The sequence below is a fragment of the Schistocerca piceifrons genome, unplaced genomic scaffold, assembly GCF_021461385.2.
Source record: "Schistocerca piceifrons isolate TAMUIC-IGC-003096 unplaced genomic scaffold, iqSchPice1.1 HiC_scaffold_701, whole genome shotgun sequence".
Classification (NCBI taxonomy): domain Eukaryota; kingdom Metazoa; phylum Arthropoda; class Insecta; order Orthoptera; family Acrididae; genus Schistocerca; species Schistocerca piceifrons.
The window spans coordinates 921864-942744 of record NW_025728950.1 but is presented as its reverse complement, the minus strand read 5'-3'; the positions used below and the strand labels follow the sequence as shown (position 1 = coordinate 942744).

The 20881-nt window shown below is 49.0% G+C and overlaps 5 non-coding genes and 1 pseudogene across 5 annotated transcripts; all 6 read left to right on the top strand.

Moving 5' to 3' along the window:
* The first annotated feature begins 3069 nt into the window (after positions 1-3069).
* On the top strand, positions 3070-3280 carry LOC124769465 (annotated as a pseudogene).
* A 3249-nt stretch (positions 3281-6529) lies between these two features.
* Positions 6530-6720, top strand: LOC124769635. The gene has a single exon (XR_007013035.1). It is a non-coding gene; the product is annotated as a U2 spliceosomal RNA (small nuclear RNA).
* A 3253-nt stretch (positions 6721-9973) lies between these two features.
* LOC124769624 lies at positions 9974-10164 on the top strand. The gene has a single exon (XR_007013032.1). It is a non-coding gene; the product is annotated as a U2 spliceosomal RNA (small nuclear RNA).
* Positions 10165-13412: 3248 nt separating this feature from the next.
* On the top strand, positions 13413-13603 carry LOC124769644. The gene has a single exon (XR_007013039.1). It is a non-coding gene; the product is annotated as a U2 spliceosomal RNA (small nuclear RNA).
* A 3248-nt stretch (positions 13604-16851) lies between these two features.
* LOC124769570 lies at positions 16852-17042 on the top strand. Its single transcript, XR_007013025.1, has one exon. It is a non-coding gene; the product is annotated as a U2 spliceosomal RNA (small nuclear RNA).
* A 3258-nt stretch (positions 17043-20300) lies between these two features.
* Positions 20301-20491, top strand: LOC124769642. Its single transcript, XR_007013038.1, has one exon. It is a non-coding gene; the product is annotated as a U2 spliceosomal RNA (small nuclear RNA).
* The last annotated feature ends 390 nt before the right edge of the window (positions 20492-20881 follow it).

Below are 20881 nucleotides of genomic sequence, written 5' to 3'. Positions count from 1 at the left end.
TTTTTTGCGGTTAGCCGGACGGCACTTGCAGCCGCATTACGCTAGGCTGGTAATTTATGGGGGCACAGGACAGTGCCTTCGGATGCCTCGTTAGCGTCTCTTATGGTCCGGGCACAGATAATTTTAATTAAATTTTTTTGAGTTATAACCTTAGCTCCTCGCGAACGTCGTCGTCGTCGCCGCCGCACGCACGCTGAATACGTGTGTACACACGCACACACACATATGCAGTAGGCGGTGGACGATGTAAGCACTCGGCTAGGTGTAGCTCGCGCCAGTATAGCTCGCACCGGCCTGACGCTGCTGTGGGGCGGCCTCACGGCTTCTCCACTGCCCTGGCAGCTAGCGGCGTTCAAATGGGAGTCGCAGTTTACTCCTCGACATGGAGGGTAGTACTGGGATGTTGACGAGTGATCTCGTATTTGGTCGTTCCTTCCGGCACTTGCCTTTGTGATGTTTTCGACGGTCGCCTGTTGCCATATCGGCCCGCACCACCGTGTGTCACTCCCACATGTGGAGCGCACACGCTGCAAGCATTTAGGCCCTGACACTGCGGTTTTTCATCTCTGGCGGTACTCCGCAAGGATACCGCCCTTCGTTTGTGCCATTCCAGCACTAATCGAAGTGCTAGGTTTTCCGGCCTGTTAGGAGACCGCTTCTGCAAAACGTGCGAGGAGATGTTTGCTGGTTGCGAGCTACCCGCCGATTTTCTAGCTGTATGTATGGTCCTTAATCCAAAGGTCACAGGTCACTGTCGGGCTAAGGACGTGTTCTTAACACTGATTATAAGTTGGTGGCACGAAGTGTGGCTTCACATCTTAAACAGGTAATGAATAAGGTACACTGGCGTTTCGAATCGAACCACCTTCACCGCTGCTTTCTTTATACCGTGATGCTGTCTTACTCACCCACCGCCGACGCTCGAACCCAGGCTTCAATTGATCTCTAGATTTCGCCGGTGCCTTCTCCCATCCTTACCTGCTGGCCGTTATGTCGCGGAAGGGTTTCGGGGAGCACTTCATAAGAGACATCCGGCACTTCTTGGATGGAGCAAATTCCAGAATCATTGTGAACGGCTGCAGATCACGACCAATTCCCATCAGACGATCAGTTCGACAAGGCTGTCCCTTGTCAGTGTATTTTATCGCTTTGGCGCTGGACCCCATGCTGCGTGACATCGGATGGATGGTCGATGGTGTTCCTTTCCCAGGCGTCACCTTCCGCAGTGCAGCATACGCGGATGGTGTAGGTGTGTTTGTAGCAAACGCCAATGACATCGATTCGGTTCGCCGAGTCCTCCACGTTTATGAACGAGCATCCGGTGCCATGTTAAAATCCAACAAAATGGTGCTAATGCCACTAGGGCCACGATCATTGACCATCGAACGCCCATGCAACCGGATTGTAGGGGAACAACGTATCTTGGGTCTTGAGGTGACTGACTGTCCGCAGCGCATGTTAACACTCACGTACAGGCGGATTCTCACGTGCATCAGAGGATTTTGCATGAGTCACACTGATCGACGACTCGACCTCCATCAACGAATCCAACTGATTAGTACATACATCCTATCACGGGCATAGTATGTAGCACAACTCCATACGCTACCGAAACAAACCAGCAGAGCCATCTCACAAACAATATATTGCCTATTGTGGCGGCATGCACTATTCAAAGTTGATGCGCAGAATTGTACACTGCCAAAGGTCGATAGTGGCCTTGGACTCATTGACTTTCCCCGCAAATGTGCGGCAATCCTGATTCACAGTATCGCCACTTTGCGTGAGATTGACCCAGGTGGTACAACAGCGGTGCTTTTCGACCGTTATCGCCCACAATCGGCGCGTGCACCAGTATGTTTGACACATATTCCATTCCGGATGACGACAGTCAAGGACTATTACCTCAATCAAAGTTACGTCCTAACAGTGGCCACCGACAAGGCATGCACATCGAAGCGCCTTTACTAGGCGCTTCGAGGCCAGCCCACACCACATAAATTGGAGGACAGACGACCGTCGGTCATCTGACACCAAGCTTGGGCTAATATCAACCACCCAGCCCTTCCCACAGAAGTTTCAGCGCTATGGTATCGCGTTGTAAACAATTTAATACCCACTAATCACCGCCTGGTGGCCATCCGCCTATGGCCCTCGGCTGCTTGCGGCCGATGTGGTGACGTAGACACCAGAGAGCATCGTCTCTTATGCCCTCACGTCACAGAAGTGTGGGACCTTGCACGTGTGCTATTAGCGCTGATCGGCGGGACTACACTGGACTATGTGTCAATCGACTGGTTCCTTACCCCTGATATTCAGACCAACCAACGAACACGACGTAACGCAATGGTGTGGCTCTTGGGCCACACCATTTTCACGATCTATGACCTTTGCCTCACCGATGCTGTCTCTTTCATGGACTACCTTTGGAGCCAGCATCGCCTGGCGGAATCTGACCGGAAATATACCATTACTTTTGCAAGCTTTCTTAAAGTTGCAATGGTTCATGGTTATCAAAAGGTGTTCTGGGCTGACTAAGGCACCTCGTATAAGAATTGCCTGAGTGTACCCCTGGATCTTTGTCACTCAGACTTTCAAACTACCCTTGACTTACCCATACCCCAGATTTGATATTGGCCTTCAGGGCATCACTAGAGTAGACTGTTCTATGATACTGATAATATGGAAATTGGTAACACGGAAATTGTGTGAACCTTGTATGAAAAATTATTGGAAAATTGGAAAACACATAATCTATCTTAAAGGATTATTACTTCGTTAATTCTATGGGTGATGGGATTATCTCGCCAGTTTCGTTTGAGTGTGCTGCCGTCGCTGTTTTTTTTTTATTTTGCCTTCATTTCTGTCTTTATTTATTTCTTTCTATTTAGTTTTTAACATCATCACTTGCTTCACACCTGGAGAGGGAGGTGTGTTTCTGAGTAGTGTGTCGTCACCCCCAAGGCATAGCAGAGTATGCCTCCGCTTTTATTTTCGGTTTATGGCAATAAGTCTTGCTACTAACAACACCCTGCTTTACGTGCTGCGTCGACACTAGAGGATGGCGGCATTTTTGGAGAGGAAAAGGTAGGTCTATAGGGGAGGTAGGAGGGAAAAAAGTGTAGTATTTGTCTTATCAGCTTAATATCTGATACGTCCTGCATCACACGACCAGAATATTACACTCATTTTTGGCTTATGACGGAGTGCTAGGGGCTTGCTCCACCTCTGTCGCGGGTTGGCCCGGCATTGAAGTACCGCCGGGATCGGCCCACCTAAAATTAATTAAAACACAGCCTGAAATGGGTTAACTTTCTGCAGTGATCAGATATTCCGCTGGTAGCAAAACTTGTAGTAGTTGTTGATGTGCCCAGTAGTTAGTTGCTTACACACCACGATTTCTTTTCATTAATTTAAGATTATCTTAAGAATTTTTTTTTTTATGCGGTTAGCCGGACGGCACTTGCAGCCGCATTACGCTAGGCTGGTAATTTATGGGGGCACAGGACAGTGCCTTCGGATGCCTCGTTAGCGTCTCTTATGGTCCGGACACAGATAATTTTAATTAAATTATTTGGAGTTATAACCTTAGCTCCTCGCGAACGTCGTCGTCGTCGTCGCCGCCGCACGCACGCTGAATACGTGTGTACACACGCACACACACATATGCAGTAGGCGGTGGACGATGTAAGCACTCGGCTAGGTGTAGCTCGCGCCAGTATAGCTCGCACCGGCCTGACGCTGCTGTGGGGCGGCCTCACGGCTTCTCCACTGCCCTGGCAGCTAGCGGCGTTCAAATGGGAGTCGCAGTTTACTCCTCGACATGGAGGGTAGTACTGCGATGTTGACGAGTGATCTCGTATTTGGTCGTTCCTTCCGGCACTTGCCTTTGTGATGTTTTCGACGGTCGCCTGTTGCCATATCGGCCCGCACCACCGTGTGTCACTCCCACATGTGGAGCGCACACGCTGCAAGCATTTAGGCCCTGACACTGCGGTTTTTCATCTCTGGCGGTACTCCGCAAGGATACCGCCCTTCGATTGTGCCATTCCAGCACTAATCGAAGTGCTAGGTTTTCCGGCCTGTTAGGAGACCGCTTCTGCAAAACGTGCGAGGAGATGTTTGCTGGTTGCGAGCTACCCGCCGATTTTCTAGCTGTATGTATGGTCCTTAATCCAAAGGTCACAGGTCACTGTCGGGCTAAGGACGTGTTCTTAACACTGATTATAAGTTGGTGGCACGAAGTGTGGCTTCACATCTTAAACAGGTAATGAATAGGGTACACTGGCGTTTCGAATCGAACCACCTTCACCGCTGCTTCTATATACCGTGATGCTGTCTTACTCACCCACCGCCGACGCTCGAACCCCGGCTTCAATTGATCTCTAGATTTCGCCGGTGCCTTCTCCCATCCTTACCTGCTGGCCGTTATGTCGCGGAAGGGTTTCGGGGAGCACTTCATAAGAGACATCCGGCACTTCTTGGATGGAGCAAATTCCAGAATCATTCTGAACGGCTGCAGATCATGACCAATTCCCATCAGACGATCAGTTCGACAAGGCTGTCCCTTGTCAGTGTATTTTATCGCTTTGGCGCTGGACCCCATGCTGCGTGACATCGGATGGATGGTCGATGGTGTTCCTTTCCCAGGCGTCACCTTCCGCAGTGCAGCATACGCGGATGGTGTAGGTGTGTTTGTAGCAAACGCCAATGACATCGATTCGGTTCGCCGAGTCCTCCACGTTTATGAACGAGCATCCGGTGCCATGTTAAAATCCAACAAAATGGTGCTAATGCCACTAGGGCCACGATCATTGACCATCGAACGCCCATGCAACCGGATTGTAGGGGAACAACGTATCTTGGGTCTTGAGGTGACTGACTGTCCGCAGCGCATGTTAACACTCACGTGCAGGCGGATTCTCACGCGCATCAGAGGATTTTGCATGAGTCACACTGATCGACGACTCGACCTCCATCAACGAATCCAACTGATTAGTACATACATCCTATCACGGGCATAGTATGTAGCACAACTCCATGCGCTACCGAAACAAACCAGCAGAGCCATCTCACAAACAGTATATTGCCTATTGTGGCGGCATGCACTATTCAAAGTTGATGCGCAGAATTGTACACTGCCAAAGGTCGATAGTGGCCTTGGACTCATTGACTTTCCCCGCAAATGTGCGGCAATCCTGATTCAAAGTATCGCCACTTTGCGTGAGATTGACCCAGGTGGTACAACAGCGGTGCTTTTCGACCGTTATCGCCCACAATCGGCGCGTGCACCAGTATGTTTGACACATATTCCATTCCGGATGACGACAGTCAAGGACTATTACCTCAATCAAAGTTACGTCCTAACAGTGGCCACCGACAAGGCACGCACATCGAAGCGCCTTTACTAGGCGCTTCGAGGCCAGCCCACACCACATAAATTGGAGGACAGACGACCGTCGGTCATCTGACACCAAGCTTGGGCTAATATCAACCACCCAGCCCTTCCCACAGAAGTTTCAGCGCTATGGTATCGCGTTGTAAACAATTTAATACCCACTAATCACCGCCTGGTGGCCATCCGCCTATGGCCCTCGGCTGCTTGCGGCCGATGTGGTGACGTAGACACCAGAGAGCATCGTCTCTTATGCCCTCACGTCACAGAAGTGTGGGACCTTGCACGTGTGCTATTAGCGCTGATCGGTGGGACTACACTGGACTATGTGTCAATCGACTGGTTCCTTACCCCTGATATTCAGACCAACCAACGAACACGACGTAACGCAATGGTGTGGCTCTTGGGCCACACCATTTTCACGATCTATGACCTTTGCCTCACCGATGCTGTCTCTTTCATGGACTACCTTTGGAGCCAGCATCGCCTGGCGGAATCTGACCGGAAATATACCATTACTTTTGCAAGCTTTCTTAAAGTTGCAATGGTTCATGGTTATCAAAAGGTGTTCTGGGCTGACTAAGGCACCTCGTATAAGAATTGCCTGAGTGTACCCCTGGATCTTTGTCACTCAGACTTTCAAACTACCCTTGACTTACCCATACCCCAGATTTGATATTGGCCTTCAGGGCATCACTAGAGTAGACTGTTCTATGATACTGATAATATGGAAATTGGTAACACGGAAATTGTGTGAACCTTGTATGAAAAATTATTGGAAAATTGGAAAACACATAATCTATCTTAAAGGATTATTACTTCGTTAATTCTATGGGTGATGGGATTATCTCGCCAGTTTCGTTTGAGTGTGCTGCCGTCGCTGTTTTTTTTTTATTTTCCCTTCATTTCTGTCTTTATTTATTTCTTTCTATTTAGTTTTTAACATCATCACTTGCTTCACACCTGGAGAGGGAGGTGTGTTTCTGAGTAGTGTGTCGTCGCCCCCAAGGCATAGCAGAGTATGCCTCCGCTTTTATTTTCGGTTTATGGCAATAAGTCTTGCTACTAACAACACCCTGCTTTACGTGCTGCGTCGACACTAGAGGATGGCGGCATTTTTGGAGAGGAAAAGGTAGGTCTATAGGGGAGGTAGGAGGGAAAAACGTGTAGTATTTGTCTTATCAGCTTAATATCTGATACGTCCTGCATCACACAACCAGAATATTACACTCATTTTTGGCTTATGACGGCGTGCTAGGGGCTTGCTCCACCTCTGTCGCGGGTTGGCCCGGCATTGAAGTACCGCCGGGATCGGCCCACCTAAAATTAATTAAAACACAGCCTGAAATGGGTTAACTTTCTGCAGTGATCAGATATTCCGCTGGTAGCAAAACTTGTCGTAGTTGTTGATGTGCCCAGTAGTTAGTTGCTTACACACCACGATTTCTTTTCATTAATTTAAGATTATCTTAAGAATTTTTTTTTTTTTGCGGTTAGCTGGACGGCACTTGCAGCCGCATTACGCTAGGCTGGTAATTTATGGGGGCACAGGACAGTGCCTTCGGATGCCTCGTTAGCGTCTCTTATGGTCCGGGCACAGATAATTTTAATTAAATTTTTTGGAGTTATAACCTTAGCTCTTCGCGAACGTCGTCGTCGTCGTCGTCGTCGCCGCACGCACGCTGAATACGTGTGTACACACGCACACACACATATGCAGTAGGCGGTGGACGATGTAAGCACTCGGCTAGGTGTAGCTCGCGCCAGTATAGCTCGCACCGGCCTGACGCTGCTGTGGGGCGGCCTCACGGCTTCTCCACTGCCCTGGCAGCTAGCGGCGTTCAAATGGGAGTCGCAGTTTACTCCTCGACATGGAGGGTAGTACTGCGATGTTGACGAGTGATCTCGTATTTTGTCGTTCCTTCCGGCACTTGCCTTTGTGATGTTTTCGACGGTCGCCTGTTGCCATATCGGCCCGCACCACCGTGTGTCACTCCCACATGTGGAGCGCACACGCTGCAAGCATTTAGGCCCTGACACTGCGGTTTTTCATCTCTGGCGGTACTCCGCAAGGATACCGCCCTTCGATTGTGCCATTCCAGCACTAATCGAAGTGCTAGGTTTTCCGGCCTGTTAGGAGACCGCTTCTGCAAAACGTGCGAGGAGATGTTTGCTGGTTGCGAGCTACCCGCCGATTTTCTAGCTGTATGTATGGTCCTTAATCCAAAGGTCACAGGTCACTGTCGGGCTAAGGACGTGTTCTTAACACTGATTATAAGTTGGTGGCACGAAGTGTGGCTTCACATCTTAAACAGGTAATGAATAAGGTACACTGGCGTTTCGAATCGAACCACCTTCACCGCTGCTTCTATATACCGTGATGCTGTCTTACTCACCCACCGCCGACGCTCGAACCCCGGCTTCAATTGATCTCTAGATTTCGCCGGTGCCTTCTCCCATCCTTACCTGCTGGCCGTTATGTCGCGGAAGGGTTTCGGGGAGCACTTCATAAGAGACATCCGGCACTTCTTGGATGGAGCAAATTCCAGAATCATTGTGAACGGCTGCAGATCACGACCAATTCCCATCAGACGATCAGTTCGACAAGGCTGTCCCTTGTCAGTGTATTTTATCGCTTTGGCGCTGGACCCCATGCTGCGTGACATCGGATGGATGGTCGATGGTGTTCCTTTCCCAGGCGTTACCTTCCGCAGTGCGGCATACGCGGATGGTGTAGGTGTGTTTGTAGCAAACGCCAATGACATCGATTCGGTTCGCCGAGTCCTCCACGTTTATGAACGAGCATCCGGTGCCATGTTAAAATCCAACAAAATGGTGCTAATGCCACTAGGGCCACGATCATTGACCATCGAACGCCCATGCAACCGGATTGTAGGGGAACAACGTATCTTGGGTCTTGAGGTGACTGACTGTCCGCAGCGCATGTTAACACTCACGTGCAGGCGGATTCTCACGCGCATCTGAGGATTTTGCATGAGTCACACTGATCGACGACTCGACCTCCATCAACGAATCCAACTGATTAGTACATACATCCTATCACGGGCATAGTATGTAGCACAACTCCATACGCTACCGAAACAAACCAGCAGAGCCATCTCACAAACAGTATATTGCCTATTGTGGCGGCATGCACTATTCAAAGTTGATGCGCAGAATTGTACACTGCCAAAGGTCGATAGTGGCCTTGGACTCATTGACTTTCCCCGCAAATGTGCGGCAATCCTGATTCAAAGTATCGCCACTTTGCGTGAGATTGACCCAGGTGGTACAACAGCGGTGCTTTTCGACCGTTATCGCCCACAATCGGCGCGTGCACCAGTATGTTTGACACATATTCCATTCCGGATGACGACAGTCAAGGACTATTACCTCAATCAAAGTTACGTCCTAACAGTGGCCACCGACAAGGCACGCACATCAAAGCGCCTTTACTAGGCGCTTCGAGGCCAGCCCACACCACATAAATTGGAGGACAGACGACCGTCGGTCATCTGACACCAAGCTTGGGCTAATATCAACCACCCAGCCCTTCCCACAGAAGTTTCAGCGCTATGGTATCGCGTTGTAAACAATTTAATACCCACTAATCACCGCCTGGTGGCCATCCGCCTATGGCCCTCGGCTGCTTGCGGCCGATGTGGTGACGTAGACACCAGAGAGCATCGTCTCTTATGCCCTCACGTCACAGAAGTGTGGGACCTTGCACGTGTGCTATTAGCGCTGATCGGTGGGACTACACTGGACTATGTGTCAATCGACTGGTTCCTTACCCCTGATATTCAGACCAACCAACGAACACGACGTAACGCAATGGTGTGGCTCTTGGGCCACACCATTTTCACGATCTATGACCTTTGCCTCACCGATGCTGTCTCTTTCATGGACTACCTTTGGAGCCAGCATCGCCTGGCGGAATCTGACCGGAAATATACCATTACTTTTGCAAGATTTCTTAAAGTTGCAATGGTTCATGGTTATCAAAAGGTGTTCTGGGCTGACTAAGGCACCTCGTATAAGAATTGCCTGAGTGTACCCTTGGATCTTTGTCACTCAGACTTTCAAACTACCCTTGACTTACCCATACCCCAGATTTGATATTGGCCTTCAGGGCATCACTAGAGTAGACTGTTCTATGATACTGATAATATGGAAATTGGTAACACGGAAATTGTGTGAACCTTGTATGAAAAATTATTGGAAAATTGGAAAACACATAATCTATCTTAAAGGATTATTACTTCGTTAATTCTATGGGTGATGGGATTATCTCGCCAGTTTCGTTTGAGTGTGCTGCCGTCGCTGTTTTTTTTTTTATTTTCCCTTCATTTCTGTCTTTATTTATTTCTTTCTATTTAGTTTTTAACATCATCACTTGCTTCACACCTGGAGAGGGAGGTGTGTTTCTGAGTAGTGTGTCGTCGCCCCCAAGGCATAGCAGAGTATGCATCCGCTTTTATTTTCGGTTTATGGCAATAAGTCTTGCTACTAACAACACCCTGCTTTACGTGCTGCGTCGACACTAGAGGATGGCGGCATTTTTGGAGAGGAAAAGGTAGGTCTATAGGGGAGGTAGGAGGGAAAAACGTGTAGTATTTGTCTTATCAGCTTAATATCTGATACGTCCTGCATCACACAACCAGAATATTACACTCATTTTTGGCTTATGACGGAGTGCTAGGGGCTTGCTCCACCTCTGTCGCGGGTTGGCCCGGCATTGAAGTACCGCCGGGATCGGCCCACCTAAAATTAATTAAAACACAGCCTGAAATGGGTTAACTTTCTGCAGTGATCAGATATTCCGCTGGTAGCAAAACTTGTCGTAGTTGTTGATGTGCCCAGTAGTTAGTTGCTTACACACCACGATTTCTTTTCATTAATTTAAGATTATCTTAAGAATTTTTTCTTTTTTTGCGGTTAGCCGGACGGCACTTGCAGCCGCATTACGCTAGGCTGGTAATTTATGGGGGCACAGGACAGTGCCTTCGGATGCCTCGTTAGCGTCTCTTATGGTCCGGGCACAGATAATTTTAATTAAATTTTTTTGAGTTATAACCTTAGCTCCTCGCGAACGTCGTCGTCGTCGCCGCCGCACGCACGCTGAATACGTGTGTACACACGCACACACACATATGCAGTAGGCGGTGGACGATGTAAGCACTCGGCTAGGTGTAGCTCGCGCCAGTATAGCTCGCACCGGCCTGACGCTGCTGTGGGGCGGCCTCACGGCTTCTCCACTGCCCTGGCAGCTAGCGGCGTTCAAATGGGAGTCGCAGTTTACTCCTCGACATGGAGGGTAGTACTGCGATGTTGACGAGTGATCTCGTATTTGGTCGTTCCTTCCGGCACTTGCCTTTGTGATGTTTTCGACGGTCGCCTGTTGCCATATCGGCCCGCACCACCGTGTGTCACTCCCACATGTGGAGCGCACACGCTGCAAGCATTTAGGCCCTGACACTGCGGTTTTTCATCTCTGGCGGTACTCCGCAAGGATACCGCCCTTCGTTTGTGCCATTCCAGCACTAATCGAAGTGCTAGGTTTTCCGGCCTGTTAGGAGACCGCTTCTGCAAAACGTGCGAGGAGATGTTTGCTGGTTGCGAGCTACCCGCCGATTTTCTAGCTGTATGTATGGTCCTTAATCCAAAGGTCACAGGTCACTGTCGGGCTAAGGACGTGTTCTTAACACTGATTATAAGTTGGTGGCACGAAGTGTGGCTTCACATCTTAAACAGGTAATGAATAAGGTACACTGGCGTTTCGAATCGAACCACCTTCACCGCTGCTTCTTTATACCGTGATGCTGTCTTACTCACCCACCGCCGACGCTCGAACCCAGGCTTCAATTGATCTCTAGATTTCGCCGGTGCCTTCTCCCATCCTTACCTGCTGGCCGTTATGTCGCGGAAGGGTTTCGGGGAGCACTTCATAAGAGACATCCGGCACTTCTTGGATGGAGCAAATTCCAGAATCATTGTGAACGGCTGCAGATCACGACCAATTCCCATCAGACGATCAGTTCGACAAGGCTGTCCGTTGTCAGTGTATTTTATCGCTTTGGCGCTGGACCCCATGCTGCGTGACATCGGATGGATGGTCGATGGTGTTCCTTTCCCAGGCGTTACCTTCCGCAGTGCGGCATACGCGGATGGTGTAGGTGTGTTTGTAGCAAACGCCAATGACATCGATTCGGTTCGCCGAGTCCTCCACGTTTATGAACGAGCATCCGGTGCCATGTTAAAATCCAACAAAATGGTGCTAATGCCACTAGGGCCACGATCATTGACCATCGAACGCCCATGCAACCGGATTGTAGGGGAACAACGTATCTTGGGTCTTGAGGTGACTGACTGTCCGCAGCGCATGTTAACACTCACGTGCAGGCGGATTCTCACGCGCATCAGAGGATTTTGCATGAGTCACACTGATCGACGACTCGACCTCCATCAACGAATCCAACTGATTAGTACATACATCCTATCACGGGCATAGTATGTAGCACAACTCCATACGCTACCGAAACAAACCAGCAGAGCCATCTCACAAACAGTATATTGCCTATTGTGGCGGCATGCACTATTCAAAGTTGATGCGCAGAATTGTACACTGCCAAAGGTCGATAGTGGCCTTGGACTCATTGATTTCCCCGCAAATGTGCGGCAATCCTGATTCAAAGTATCGCCACTTTGCGTGAGATTGACCCAGGTGGTACAACAGCGGTGCTTTTCGACCGTTATCGCCCACAATCGGCGCGTGCACCAGTATGTTTGACACATATTCCATTCCGGATGACGACAGTCAAGGACTATTACCTCAATCAAAGTTACGTCCTAACAGTGGCCACCGACAAGGCACGCACATCGAAGCGCCTTTACTAGGCGCTTCGAGGCCAGCCCACACCACATAAATTGGAGGACAGACGACCGTCGGTCATCTGACACCAAGCTTGGGCTAATATCAACCACCCAGCCCTTCCCACAGAAGTTTCAGCGCTATGGTATCGCGTTGTAAACAATTTAATACCCACTAATCACCGCCTGGTGGCCATCCGCCTATGGCCCTCGGCTGCTTGCGGCCGATGTGGTGACGTAGACACCAGAGAGCATCGTCTCTTATGCCCTCACGTCACAGAAGTGTGGGACCTTGCACGTGTGCTATTAGCGCTGATCGGTGGGACTACACTGGACTATGTGTCAATCGACTGGTTCCTTACCCCTGATATTCAGACCAACCAACGAACACGACGTAACGCAATGGTGTGGCTCTTGGGCCACACCATTTTCACGATCTATGACCTTTGCCTCACCGATGCTGTCTCTTTCATGGACTACCTTTGGAGCCAGCATCGCCTGGCGGAATCTGACCGGAAATATACCATTACTTTTGCAAGATTTCTTAAAGTTGCAATGGTTCATGGTTATCAAAAGGTGTTCTGGGCTGACTAAGGCACCTCGTATAAGAATTGCCTGAGTGTACCCCTGGATCTTTGTCACTCAGACTTTCAAACTACCCTTGACTTACCCATACCCCAGATTTGATATTGGCCTTCAGGGCATCACTAGAGTAGACTGTTCTATGATACTGATAATATGGAAATTGGTAACACGGAAATTGTGTGAACCTTGTATGAAAAATTATTGGAAAATTGGAAAACACATAATCTATCTTAAAGGATTATTACTTCGTTAATTCTATGGGTGATGGGATTATCTCGCCAGTTTCGTTTGAGTGTGCTGCCGTCGCTGTTTTTTTTTTTTATTTTCCCTTCATTTCTGTCTTTATTTATTTCTTTCTATTTAGTTTTTAACATCATCACTTGCTTCACACCTGGAGAGGGAGGTGTGTTTCTGAGTAGTGTGTCGTCGCCCCCAAGGCATAGCAGAGTATGCATCAGCTTTTATTTTCGGTTTATGGCAATAAGTCTTGCTACTAACAACACCCTGCTTTTCGTGCTGCGTCGACACTAGAGGATGGCGGCATTTTTGGAGAGGAAAAGGTAGGTCTATAGGGGAGGTAGGAGGGAAAAACGTGTAGTATTTGTCTTATCAGCTTAATATCTGATACGTCCTGCATCACACAACCAGAATATTACACTCATTTTTGGCTTATGACGGCGTGCTAGGGGCTTGCTCCACCTCTGTCGCGTGTTGGCCCGGCATTGAAGTACCGCCGGGATCGGCCCACCTAAAATTAATTAAAACACAGCCTGAAATGGGTTAACTTTCTGCAGTGATCAGATATTCCGCTGGTAGCAAAACTTGTCGTAGTTGTTGATGTGCCCAGTAGTTAGTTGCTTACACACCACCATTTCTTTTCATTAATTTAAGATTATCTTAAGAATTTTTTCTTTTTTTGCGGTTAGCCGGACGGCACTTGCAGCCGCATTACGCTAGGCTGGTAATTTATGGGGGCACAGGACAGTGCCTTCGGATGCCTCGTTAGCGTCTCTTATGGTCCGGGCACAGATAATTTTAATTAAATTTTTTTGAGTTATAACCTTAGCTCCTCGCGAACGTCGTCGTCGTCGCCGCCGCACGCACGCTGAATACGTGTGTACACACGCACACACACATATGCAGTAGGCGGTGGACGATGTAAGCACTCGGCTAGGTGTAGCTCGCGCCAGTATAGCTCGCACCGGCCTGACGCTGCTGTGGGGCGGCCTCACGGCTTCTCCACTGCCCTGGCAGCTAGCGGCGTTCAAATGGGAGTCGCAGTTTACTCCTCGACATGGAGGGTAGTACTGGGATGTTGACGAGTGATCTCGTATTTGGTCGTTCCTTCCGGCACTTGCCTTTGTGATGTTTTCGACGGTCGCCTGTTGCCATATCGGCCCGCACCACCGTGTGTCACTCCCACATGTGGAGCGCACACGCTGCAAGCATTTAGGCCCTGACACTGCGGTTTTTCATCTCTGGCGGTACTCCGCAAGGATACCGCCCTTCGTTTGTGCCATTCCAGCACTAATCGAAGTGCTAGGTTTTCCGGCCTGTTAGGAGACCGCTTCTGCAAAACGTGCGAGGAGATGTTTGCTGGTTGCGAGCTACCCGCCGATTTTCTAGCTGTATGTATGGTCCTTAATCCAAAGGTCACAGGTCACTGTCGGGCTAAGGACGTGTTCTTAACACTGATTATAAGTTGGTGGCACGAAGTGTGGCTTCACATCTTAAACAGGTAATGAATAAGGTACACTGGCGTTTCGAATCGAACCACCTTCACCGCTGCTTTCTTTATACCGTGATGCTGTCTTACTCACCCACCGCCGACGCTCGAACCCAGGCTTCAATTGATCTCTAGATTTCGCCGGTGCCTTCTCCCATCCTTACCTGCTGGCCGTTATGTCGCGGAAGGGTTTCGGGGAGCACTTCATAAGAGACATCCGGCACTTCTTGGATGGAGCAAATTCCAGAATCATTGTGAACGGCTGCAGATCACGACCAATTCCCATCAGACGATCAGTTCGACAAGGCTGTCCCTTGTCAGTGTATTTTATCGCTTTGGCGCTGGACCCCATGCTGCGTGACATCGGATGGATGGTCGATGGTGTTCCTTTCCCAGGCGTCACCTTCCGCAGTGCAGCATACGCGGATGGTGTAGGTGTGTTTGTAGCAAACGCCAATGACATCGATTCGGTTCGCCGAGTCCTCCACGTTTATGAACGAGCATCCGGTGCCATGTTAAAATCCAACAAAATGGTGCTAATGCCACTAGGGCCACGATCATTGACCATCGAACGCCCATGCAACCGGATTGTAGGGGAACAACGTATCTTGGGTCTTGAGGTGACTGACTGTCCGCAGCGCATGTTAACACTCACGTACAGGCGGATTCTCACGTGCATCAGAGGATTTTGCATGAGTCACACTGATCGACGACTCGACCTCCATCAACGAATCCAACTGATTAGTACATACATCCTATCACGGGCATAGTATGTAGCACAACTCCATACGCTACCGAAACAAACCAGCAGAGCCATCTCACAAACAATATATTGCCTATTGTGGCGGCATGCACTATTCAAAGTTGATGCGCAGAATTGTACACTGCCAAAGGTCGATAGTGGCCTTGGACTCATTGACTTTCCCCGCAAATGTGCGGCAATCCTGATTCACAGTATCGCCACTTTGCGTGAGATTGACCCAGGTGGTACAACAGCGGTGCTTTTCGACCGTTATCGCCCACAATCGGCGCGTGCACCAGTATGTTTGACACATATTCCATTCCGGATGACGACAGTCAAGGACTATTACCTCAATCAAAGTTACGTCCTAACAGTGGCCACCGACAAGGCATGCACATCGAAGCGCCTTTACTAGGCGCTTCGAGGCCAGCCCACACCACATAAATTGGAGGACAGACGACCGTCGGTCATCTGACACCAAGCTTGGGCTAATATCAACCACCCAGCCCTTCCCACAGAAGTTTCAGCGCTATGGTATCGCGTTGTAAACAATTTAATACCCACTAATCACCGCCTGGTGGCCATCCGCCTATGGCCCTCGGCTGCTTGCGGCCGATGTGGTGACGTAGACACCAGAGAGCATCGTCTCTTATGCCCTCACGTCACAGAAGTGTGGGACCTTGCACGTGTGCTATTAGCGCTGATCGGTGGGACTACACTGGACTATGTGTCAATCGACTGGTTCCTTACCCCTGATATTCAGACCAACCAACGAACACGACGTAACGCAATGGTGTGGCTCTTGGGCCACACCATTTTCACGATCTATGACCTTTGCCTCACCGATGCTGTCTCTTTCATGGACTACCTTTGGAGCCAGCATCGCCTGGCGGAATCTGACCGGAAATATACCATTACTTTTGCAAGATTTCTTAAAGTTGCAATGGTTCATGGTTATCAAAAGGTGTTCTGGGCTGACTAAGGCACCTCGTATAAGAATTGCCTGAGTGTACCCCTGGATCTTTGTCACTCAGACTTTCAAACTACCCTTGACTTACCCATACCCCAGATTTGATATTGGCCTTCAGGGCATCACTAGAGTAGACTGTTCTATGATACTGATAATATGGAAATTGGTAACACGGAAATTGTGTGAACCTTGTATGAAAAATTATTGGAAAATTGGAAAACACATAATCTATCTTAAAGGATTATTACTTCGTTAATTCTATGGGCGATGGGATTATCTCGCCAGTTTCGTTTGAGTGTGCTGCCGTCGCTGTTTTTTTTTTATTTTGCCTTCATTTCTGTCTTTATTTATTTCTTTCTATTTAGTTTTTAACATCATCACTTGCTTCACACCTGGAGAGGGAGGTGTGTTTCTGAGTAGTGTGTCGTCGCCCCCAAGGCATAGCAGAGTATGCCTCCGCTTTTATTTTCGGTTTATGGCAATAAGTCTTGCTACTAACAACACCCTGCTTTACGTGCTGCGTCGACACTAGAGGATGGCGGCATTTTTGGAGAGGAAAAGGTAGGTCTATAGGGGAGGTAGGAGGGAAAAACGTGTAGTATTTGTCTTATCAGCTTAATATCTGATACGTCCTGCATCACACGACCAGAATATTACACTCATTTTTGGCTTATGACGGAGTGCTAGGGGCTTGCTCCACCTCTGTCGCGGGTTGGCCCGGCATTGAAGTACCGCCGGGATCGGCCCACCTAAAATTAATTAAAACACAGCCTGAAATGGGTTAACTTTCTGCAGTGATCAGATATTCCGCTGGTAGCAAAACTTGTCGTAGTTGTTGATGTGCCCAGTAGTTAGTTGCTTACACACCACCATTTCTTTTCATTAATTTAAGATTATCTTAAGAATTTTTTTTTTTTGCGGTTAGCCGGACGGCACTTGCAGCCGCATTACGCTAGGCTGGTAATTTATGGGGGCACAGGACAGTGCCTTCGGATGCCTCGTTAGCGTCTCTTATGGTCCGGGCACAGATAATTTTAATTAAAATTTTTGGAGTTATTACCTTAGCTCCTCGCGAACGTCGTCGTCGTCGTCGTCGTCGTCGCCGCCGCACGCACGCTGAATACGTGTGTACACACGCACACACACATATGCAGTAGGCGGTGGACGATGTAAGCACTCGGCTAGGTGTAGCTCGCGCCAGTATAGCTCGCACCGGCCTGACGCTGCTGTGGGGCGGCCTCACGGCTTCTCCACTGCCCTGGCAGCTAGCGGCGTTCAAATGGGAGTCGCAGTTTACTCCTCGACATGGAGGGTAGTACTGGGATGTTGACGAGTGATCTCGTATTTGGTCGTTCCTTCCGGCACTTGCCTTTGTGATGTTTTCGACGGTCGCCTGTTGCCATATCGGCCCGCACCACCGTGTGTCACTCCCACATGTGGAGCGCACACGCTGCAAGCATTTAGGCCCTGACACTGCGGTTTTTCATCTCTGGCGGTACTCCGCAAGGATACCGCCCTTCGATTGTGCCATTCCAGCACTAATCGAAGTGCTAGGTTTTCCGGCCTGTTAGGAGACCGCTTCTGCAAAACGTGCGAGGAGATGTTTGCTGGTTGCGAGCTACCCGCCGATTTTCTAGCTGTATGTATGGTCCTTAATCCAAAGGTCACAGGTCACTGTCGGGCTAAGGACGTGTTCTTAACACTGATTATAAGTTGGTGGCACGAAGTGTGGCTTCACATCTTAAACAGGTAATGAATAAGGTACACTGGCGTTTCGAATCGAACCACCTTCACCGCTGCTTCTATATACCGTGATGCTGTCTTACTCACCCACCGCCGACGCTCGAACCCAGGCTTCAATTGATCTCTAGATTTCGCCGGTGCCTTCTCCCATCCTTACCTGCTGGCCGTTATGTCGCGGAAGGGTTTCGGGGAGCACTTCATAAGAGACATCCGGCACTTCTTGGATGGAGCAAATTCCAGAATCATTGTGAACGGCTGCAGATCACGACCAATTCCCATCAGACGATCAGTTCGACAAGGCTGTCCGTTGTCAGTGTATTTTATCGCTTTGGCGCTGGACCCCATGCTGCGTGACATCGGATGGATGGTCGATGGTGTTCCTTTCCCAGGCGTTACCTTCCGCAGTGCGGCATACGCGGATGGTGTAGGTGTGTTTGTAGCAAACGCCAATGACATCGATTCGGTTCGCCGAGTCCTCCACGTTTATGAACGAGCATCCGGTGCCATGTTAAAATCCAACAAAATGGTGCTAATGCCACTAGGGCCACGATCATTGACCATCGAACGCCCATGCAACCGGATTGTAGGGGAACAACGTATCTTGGGTCTTGAGGTGACTGACTGTCCGCAGCGCATGTTAACACTCACGTGCAGGCGGATTCTCACGCGCATCAGAGGATTTTGCATGAGTCACACTGATCGACGACTCGACCTCCATCAACGAATCCAACTGATTAGTACATACATCCTATCACGGGCATAGTATGTAGCACAACTCCATACGCTACCGAAACAAACCAGCAGAGCCATCTCACAAACAGTATATTGCCTATTGTGGCGGCATGCACTATTCAAAGTTGATGCGCAGAATTGTACACTGCCAAAGGTCGATAGTGGCCTTGGACTCATTGATTTCCCCGCAAATGTGCGGCAATCCTGATTCAAAGTATCGCCACTTTGCGTGAGATTGACCCAGGTGGTACAACAGCGGTGCTTTTCGACCGTTATCGCCCACAATCGGCGCGTGCACCAGTATGTTTGACACATATTCCATTCCGGATGACGACAGTCAAGGACTATTACCTCAATCAAAGTTACGTCCTAACAGTGGCCACCGACAAGGCACGCACATCGAAGCGCCTTTACTAGGCGCTTCGAGGCCAGCCCACACCACATAAATTGGAGGACAGACGACCGTCGGTCATCTGACACCAAGCTTGGGCTAATATCAACCACCCAGCCCTTCCCACAGAAGTTTCAGCGCTATGGTATCGCGTTGTAAACAATTTAATACCCACTAATCACCGCCTGGTGGCCATCCGCCTATGGCCCTCGGCTGCTTGCGGCCGATGTGGTGACGTAGACACCAGAGAGCATCGTCTCTTATGCCCTCACGTCACAGAAGTGTGGGACCTTGCACGTGTGCTATTAGCGCTGATCGGTGGGACTACACTGGACTATGTGTCAATCGACTGGTTCCTTACCCCTGATATTCAGACCAACCAACGAACACGACGTAACGCAATGGTGTGGCTCTTGGGCCACACCATTTTCACGATCTATGACCTTTGCCTCACCGATGCTGTCTCTTTCATGGACTACCTTTGGAGCCAGCATCGCCTGGCGGAATCTGACCGGAAATATACCATTACTTTTGCAAGATTTCTTAAAGTTGCAATGGTTCATGGTTATCAAAAGGTGTTCTGGGCTGACTAAGGCACCTCGTATAAGAATTGCCTGAGTGTACCCCTGGATCTTTGTCACTCAGACTTTCAAACTACCCTTGACTTACCCATACCCCAGATTTGATATTGGCCTTCAGGGCATCACTAGAGTAGACTGTTCTATGATACTGATAATATGGAAATTGGTAACACGGAAATTGTGTGAACCTTGTATGAAAAATTATTGGAAAATTGGAAAACACATAATCTATCTTAAAGGATTATTACTTCGTTAATTCTATGGGTGATGGGATTATCTCGCCAGTTTCGTTTGAGTGTGCTGCCGTCGCTGTTTTTTTTTTTTATTTTCCCTTCATTTCTGTCTTTATTTATTTCTTTCTATTTAGTTTTTAACATCATCACTTGCTTCACACCTGGAGAGGGAGGTGTGTTTCTGAGTAGTGTGTCGTCGCCCCCAAGGCATAGCAGAGTATGCATCAGCTTTTATTTTCGGTTTATGGCAATAAGTCTTGCTACTAACAACACCCTGCTTTACGTGCTGCGTCGACACTAGAGGATGGCGGCATTTTTGGAGAGGAAAAGGTAGGTCTATAGGGGAGGTAGGAGGGAAAAACGTGTAGTATTTGTCTTATCAGCTTAATATCTGATACGTCCTGCATCACACAACCAGAATATTACACTCATTTTTGGCTTATGACGGCGTGCTAGGGGCTTGCTCCACCTCTGTCGCGTGTTGGCCCGGCATTGAAGTACCGCCGGGATCGGCCCACCTAAAATTAATTAAAACACAGCCTGAAATGGGTTAACTTTCTGCAGTGATCAGATATTCCGCTGGTAGCAAAACTTGTCGTAGTTGTTGATGTGCCCAGTAGTTAGTTGCTTACACACCACCATTTCTTTTCATTAATTTAAGATTATCTTAAGAATTTTTTCTTTTTTTGCGGTTAGCCGGACGGCACTTGCAGCCGCATTACGCTAGGCTGGTAATTTATGGGGGCACAGGACAGTGCCTTCGGATGCCTCGTTAGCGTCTCTTATGGTCCGGGCACAGATAATTTTAATTAAATTTTTTTGAGTTATAACCTTAGCTCCTCGCGAACGTCGTCGTCGTCGCCGCCGCACGCACGCTGAATACGTGTGTACACACGCACACACACATATGCAG